General features: G+C 47.3%; 1 pseudogene; it reads left to right on the top strand.

Moving 5' to 3' along the window:
• Window positions 1-2536: 2536 nt before the first annotated feature.
• Window positions 2537-6994, top strand: LOC133053547 (uncharacterized; annotated as a pseudogene).
• The last annotated feature ends 664 nt before the right edge of the window (window positions 6995-7658 follow it).

The raw sequence follows: 7658 nt of genomic DNA, 5'->3' as shown, positions 1-7658 counted from the left end.
AGAGGACTAGGGTGGACCTTACTGGAAGGCCTTACAGGATAGTGTACTTAAAGGAAGAAGAGATACATAGAAACCCACCCAGGGGAGAAGTCCATATAAACATGGAAGCAGAAATAATAGGTATGCACATACAAACCAGAGATGGCTAGGAGCCTCTAGAAGCTAAGAAGCAAGACTTCCCCCCTAGAGCCTTCAGAAGAAGTGAGCCTTTCTGACACTTTGAGTTAGTTGCTAGAAAGATGCCTACTATGTAACAATTGGTAACAGTAGCTTTAGGAAACTAATACAGTGAGATATACAAAAGAGTATACACAAGTAAATTGGCAGTTCAAAATCAGTAACAATAGCAGAAACATCCATTTATCCATAGTTTGACCTAAGAAAGAAGGTTACAAGTAATTTTGAAACCCCCTAGAGCGCTCTTCCTCAAGCATATCAGTGACCCTTGTCTTTACAATCTGTATTTTGTATTAAGCATTTTTTTACCCTTTCTTTGTAATTTCTTCATACAGACATATGAATAAATCCCCCAAAAACAACAACAACAAAAATAAAGTAGGTGGCAACAGAACCATCAATGATCCTCTGTGTTTAGTGAATCCATGTTATGTACCTATGTACTGTATATATTCTATTATTTATTTTTTAATATGTTTGATTCTATTCAATAGCTTCTTTAATATTCCCTTATTTGGCACACAACATCTACTCACCAGATATGGATGAATGCTAACTAATGTGCTCTTTTAAACCTCTTTGATTTATTCACTTTCAAAATATTGGTTATTCATTCTCAATAATTTAGCTTTTGAAAATCTTTAACCAGTTACATCTATACATTGAATTACACTCCCATGATGGCTGTAGGTACTTGAAATTCTGATTTTGATTAAGACATCCAGTTCAAAAATATCCCACTCATATCAGTTAATTAACTTGGTAAAGAAGCTATTTCACCCCACCTGTAAAGTACCTGGTTGACCTAGATAAGGAACATTTTGAATGAATATTCACTTTTCTCTCCTCACTTTTAACTCCTGCTTCTATTTTTGTTTTTAATTCAGTAACAGAATAGGAACCATGATAATATACGGTCCCCCACCTCAGGACACAGAAAAGGCAGAACCCCTGGTCCATGTTACTTCTTTTCTGTCAACTCTACCTGTGGTCCTGCATGTGCTGTGGTACTCTCCAGGACCTGAGATGAAGAAAGCTTGATTTTCCAGAGTTCCAGGTTGTTTGTTATCAAGGTATGTCCTGAAATCATAGTAAAGATTCCAAGGGTTGGCCCTCTGTCTATGGTTGGAAAAATGTCTGTGGAATCTTAGGGCAGGGAGAAGAGGCCAATGTAAATGCTTCAAATTCGACCCAACGGTACCACTGTGGATGAGCTAAGACTGATCCAAAACAAGTGTCAGTCAGGAATACTGCATGACTGCACTTGCAATTAACCCAGGGGGATATCCCTAAATGCAAATGGCTTAGTAGTTAGCTAACCCAGGTGGGTAATGCTGTCTAGGAAGTGAGCACTGCTGATGTAGGTCTGATGTTATTGCTATAGGTGGCACTAGGATAATAAGTATTCATTTTTTTTCCCCCTAGAGTATCATGATCAAGGCCATGTTGTCTAATGAGATAACTGGAAAACTAATTGAAAAGGCCTAAATTGACTATAACTCTGTGTGTGTGTGTGTGTGTGTGTGTGTGTGTGTGTGTGTGTGTGATGTCCTTCCACACATCTAGGCCAGGGAGATTTGTGGAGGGTGGGTTGAGTCCCAAGGCTATCCTCAATGCCTAAAGAAAAGCTGTAGGCTAAAAATATAAGGAAAATGTATTCTCATTGTAAGGAAAGCAGAGACTTCTAATGGTAACCACCAAGTCAATGGGTAGTGACAAGACTGTTCTGTTTGTTTCTCTTTTTTATCCAGACATTAAGTCTCTAACCTGCGTGTGAGGCTGCCAGGGTTAACACCATGACAGGCAGCCTAGATTAGGAGTAGGCCTGGTTTTCCAGGGTAACATGATTATCAAGCCACCTGGAGCCAGCCAATCAACATGTGCCTAGTAAGAAAAAGGGAACCTATCAGGGGAAAGCTGAAAAGCCCACGAATGCCCAAGTTTGGAAAAAAGCCCGTGAAGGTTTGGGCCAATAAGATTGCTTTGCAAACATGTAACCAATCCGCTTAAGCCAGCTACCAACTGCTCATGCACACCCTATAAATTTGGGTAACAGCTTGGGCTCAGCGCTCCCTGACCCTGCACCACTGCGTTGGTTGCAGCAGGAGCCCTGGCTCAAGTCAGTAATAAACTTCCCTTTTTTTTGCGAGTTGCATTGTCTTGGAAGCCATCTTTCTTCCCGTTTGGGGATTTGGACATCGGGCAAAACATTTGGGGGCTCGTCCGGGATACTTGACCTGGAGAAGAGAACACTTACAGGACAGAGGGGAAAGATAAATAATAGAACCAGTGCTCAGGCAGGACAGGAAAGTCCAGTGTAAATCCGAGGCCCTGCTGAGAAGCAGGAAGGTTATCTGGCATGAAAAAAGCTTTCTATAAAAGGGGGGATGGATTGAACGTTCCACCCAGCACAAGACCGAGACTAGCGAGTGCACTGAAAGGCAGCCGGCTCTGTGGAAAGGAGAGTTCTTCTCCTGATTCCAAGTCTGGTGAACAGTGGACGCCATTCGGTAAGGTAAACCTTGTACCGGGAGGCAAGAGGACTCAGGGGGCCCAAAAACCCAGTGCTGTGTTGTCGGCTGACATTTGTCTATCCGTGTGTTTGTCTATGACTCTCTGTGTTTGTGTGTGTGCCGGCATTGTCTCTGGTCTCTTTCTCTTCTGGTGCATCGTTCTCTTCTCTCTCTTCTGACTTACTCTCCTTTCGTCTTCTTCTCTGATCTGCCCTCAACTCCTTTTATTTTCAGGAGTTTCAGTGAACAGGCAAATGGTTGTGGGGGCAATTGATGAGTGCCAGCCAGGGCTACACTCTGGAGGACTCTGAAGGCCCTACAATAAGTGAGCCTCAGTAACGGGAGCCTGATCGGGTGAAACTCTCCTTTAACATCCCTAACTGAGGACGTGGCCTAAAATTCTTCGTATGGGCATGGGTCAGGCACTTAAAGGCCATTAGGGCGCCTGCCACTTGAAGGCACCCATGAGAGTATAAGAGGGTCCGGAATGGGCTAGAAACCCGTTTCTTGCTGCCCCCAGCAAGAAAACTGCTGTGCAATGACGCAGGCACATAAACAGTTCCAAAAGCATACCATAAGCCCAACCTCTTGGCCGCCACCACTCCCGGTAGGAATTTTTGGTGGTAGTTCTCAGTGACTTCCTCTCTCTCTCTCTTCCCTACCATTTATTCTTTGATCATGGGTCAGGGGGAATCTACCCCACTTTCTCTCATGACTGACCATTTTTTGGATGTCAGGGCCAGGGCCCATAACTTGTCTTTGCTAGTCAAGAAAAGTAAATTAATAACATTTTGCTCTGCAAAGTGGCCAGCCTTCCAGGTTGGATGCCCTCTGGAAGGAACCTTTCAACCGTACATCATACAGGCTGTGAAGGAGAAGACTATGGCTCCTGATCCCTGGCACCATCCGGGTCAGGTCCCCTATGTCATGGTCTGGCAGGATCTAGTGGAAAATCTGCCTAAGTGGTTAAAACCTTTTGTTCACAAACCTCCTAGTTCTTCCATTTTGCAGGTCCTGGTGGTGGAGACCCTGCCCAGAAGAAACAAACAAACAAAAAAAAGAGGACCCAAAACCAGTCCTTCAGAAATCATCTTATCCAAACCTGATAGATCTAAAAACGGAGATAAGGCCTCCACCATATGTGCCCCCCTTGCAATTCCCTCCGAGGAGAGAAGCTCCCACGGGTGAACCGAGAGGTTTAAGAGGGCCAAAGGGAGCCGACCATGGGAGGGTGGGGGCAGTATTAGGGACCCGGGGGAGAACTAGGAGTGACAGGGATGGACAAGACCCTGGGAACCCGGAGTTACCTTCATCCACTATTCAGGCGCTCCCCATCTGAGTAGGACCAGCTAACCCAGACAGAGAGCGAACCTATCAGTACTGGCCCTTTTCCATGAGTGACCTGTATAATTGGAAAACCCAGAACCCTCCTTTCTCAGAGAAACCCCAAGGCCTCATTGACCTCTTAGATTCAATTTTGTTCACCCACAACCCCACCTGGGACGATTGTCAGCAGCTGTTGCAGGTGCTCTTCACCACAGAAGAACGGGAGCGAATTTTGGCAGAGGCACAGAAACGGGTCCGGGGGGCCGACAGGAGACCAACCGCCCAGCCTCATCTCGTGGACGAGGGGTTTCCTCTGTTGTGGCCTAACTGAGATTTTGAGCGAGTGGAAGGTAGGGAGCGTCTCCGAGTGTACCGCCAGACTCTAATGGCTGGCCTGTGGGCTGCAGCTAGAAAGCCAACAAATTTGGCAAAGGTAAATCTAGTAAAGCAGGAGCCCGCTGAGAGCCCGGCAGCCTTCCTAGAGAGGCTGATGGAAGCTTTCAGGCAATATACACCTATGGACCCCCAGGCTGAGGAGTCACACGCTGCAGTTCAGTTAGCATTTGTAAATCAGGCAGCCCCAGATATTAGGAGGAAATTACAAAAGATAGAGGGATTGGGAGAACAGACAATACAAGATTTACTGAAAGCAGCTGAAAAGGTATTTAATAGTCGAGAGACCCCAGAAGAAAAGAAAGGGCGAATTCAATGGGAGGAAAGGGAATTAGCTGAGAAGATCAGGAAGGAAGATAGAGAACACAGGGTGAGGGAAAACCAGAAGAACCAGAGGGAGCTAGTCCAGATTCTTTTTGCGGGGATGAAGGCCAGAACAGAATTGAGGGAACCTCAAGACCCCCAGACTGGAGAAAAAGAGAGACCAAAAAGGCAGGCCCTAAAGAAAGATCAGTGCACTTACTGCAAAGAAAAGGGGCACTGGAAAAACGAGTGCCCTAAGAGGGACCCGAAGAGAGGAACAACCCAGAGAGAGAGAATCTCCCCTGGAACTCGAGTTCTATATGCGGGGGAAGACAGTGACTAGGGGAATCAAGACTCAGCACCCCTCCCCGAGTCCTGGGTGGAGGGGAAACCCGTTGGCTTCATGGTAGATACTGGCGCCCAATGTTTGAAATATAAAACTGGGACCAATGTCTAAGAAAACCAGCTTGGTGCAGGGAGCCATGGGGACAAAAAGATATTGTTGGACCACAGAATGGAAAGTAAATCTGGGGACCCACCAGGTGTCCCATTCATTTTTGGTGATACCAGAATGCCCAGCCCCTCTACTTGGAAGAGACTTGTTGACTAAAGTTAATGCTCAGATCCATTTTGACCCTGGGGGAATGTCAGTCACGGATGGAACTTGGACAACCGATACATGTCTTATCCCTAGCTTTAAGAGATGAATACAGACTTTTTGCACCTAAGCCCTCAGAGATCATAGCACCAGATGTACAACCGTGGGTCCATAAATACCCATTGGCCTGGGCAGAAACAGCAGGAATGGAACTGGCCAAACAGAGACATCCAGTCGTCATCAAGCTAAAGGCTGAGGCAATTCCTGTGAGGGTGAGACAGTACCCTACGAGCCAGGACGCTCGGTGGCAGATCACTCCCCACATTCGATGGCTCATGGAGGCTGGAATTCTCAAGCGGTGCCAATCCCCTTGGAACACCCTCTTACTGCTGGTGAAGAAGCCAGGGGGGACAGATTACAGACCTGTCCAAGACCTGCGAGAAGTCAACAAATGGGTGAGTGACATACACCCTACTGTCCCTAACCCATATACCCTCCTGAGCAGTTTACTGCATGACTACACTTGGTAGATTGTGTTAGACTCGAAAGATGCTTTTTTCAGCCTACCCCTGGTGGCCCAGAGCCAGGAGATATTTGCCTTTGAGTGGACTGAGGGGGAAGGCCAACCGGTAGTACAATTAACTTGGACCCGCCTCCCACAGGGGTTCAAAAACTCTCCTACCTTGTTTAATGAGGCTTTGAGTGAGGACCTCTATGAATATCGGACTTGCCACCCAGAGGTTATCCTGCTGCAATATGTAGATGACCTTATGTTGGCTGGAACCACAGAGGAGACATGCAGCCTTGCCACTGGGGACCTCTTACAGACTCTAGGCACTTTGGGGTATTGCGCTAGCGCAAAGAAGGCGCAAATAGCCCGGCAAGAGGTCACCTATTTGGGGTATAAGATCAGGCAGGGGCAAAGGCTCTTAGCCCAGGCCATAAAAGAAACAATATTGTAGATACCAGAGCCCAAGACCCCCCGCCAGGTGAGAGAGTTTCTGGGGACTGTTGGATATTGCAGACTGTAGATCATGGGGCTTGCTGAGAAGGCATGGCCCTTGTATGAAGGAAGTAAAGAGACCCCAAATTGGACTTGGACTGAGCCAATGAAACAGGCTTTCCAGACCCTCAGACAAGCCCTACTAGAAGCCCCAGGCCTTGACCTGCCTAACCCAAGTAAGCCATTCCAGCTGTTTGTAGATTAAAAAGCAAGGAATAAAAAAGGGGGTCTTGACACAACAATGGGGACCATGGAAGCGGCCGGTGGCATACCTTTCAAAGGGATTAGACCCGGTGGCCACTGGGTGGCCCTCTTGCCTTCGCATCATTGCAGCCATTGCCCTCCTCATCTGCGACTCCGACAAGTTGACATATGGACAGCAACTCTTGGTTTACATCCCCCACACCATCAAAGGGGTTTTAAAGCAGCCGCCAGGTAAGTGGATCGCCAATGCCCACTTGGCACATTACCAGGCCTTTCTGCTTGATGCCCCACGGGTGCGTTTTCAGACCCCTTGCTTCCTGAATCCAGCCACGCTCCTACCTAACCCAGAGAAAGACTGCCCTCTCCATGATTTGCAGTGAGATACTGGCTGAGGCCTTGGTGGCACGAAAAGACTTAGCTGATGTAACCCTAAACAACAGTGAGCTAATATGGTTCACCGATGGAGCAGCTATGTAAAAGACGGGCAAAGGAAGGCGGGAACCACTATAGTTGATGATTCAGGACAGACGATATGGGCTGAGACACTTCCCCGAAACACTTCTGCACAAAAAGCAGAATTTATTGCCCTAATACAGGCTCTGGAGCAAGCCAAAGGGAAGAGAGTCACCATTTTTACTGACAGCCGATATGCCTTCAGCACTGCCCATATTCAAGGTCCAATATACCAAGAAAGGGGATTTTGGACAGCTGAGGAAAAGGAGGTCAAAAATTTGCCTGAGATTTGCAGGCTTCTGGAAGCTGTCCAACTGCCCCGGGCAGTAGCAATAGTACATGTCCCCGGTCACCAGAAAGGAGAAGACCCTAAAGCGCGGGGCAATTGTGCCGCTGATGCGGCCGCTCAAGAAGCGGCTAGCTGGGACTACACCGCCCCCATATTAGCCGTGGGACTTCCACCTCCTGGTATGGGGACTTTGCCACCAGTTCCAGAATATTCCCTCCCTGATCTCGCCTGGATCAACGAGGATACCACCCTCCAGAAGGATGACAAAGATGGATGGTACCGAGATCAAAACAACAACCTGATATTGGCTGCCATCCTGGGTCATTACCTATGTGAACACCTGCACACAACTATACACTTGGGAGAGAAAACGACCTTAACACTTCTCCAGACGGCCTG

Source organism: Dama dama, chromosome Y (assembly GCF_033118175.1).
Source record: "Dama dama isolate Ldn47 chromosome Y, ASM3311817v1, whole genome shotgun sequence".
NCBI classification, from domain to species: domain Eukaryota; kingdom Metazoa; phylum Chordata; class Mammalia; order Artiodactyla; family Cervidae; genus Dama; species Dama dama.
This window is presented reverse-complemented; position numbering and strand designations above follow the sequence as displayed.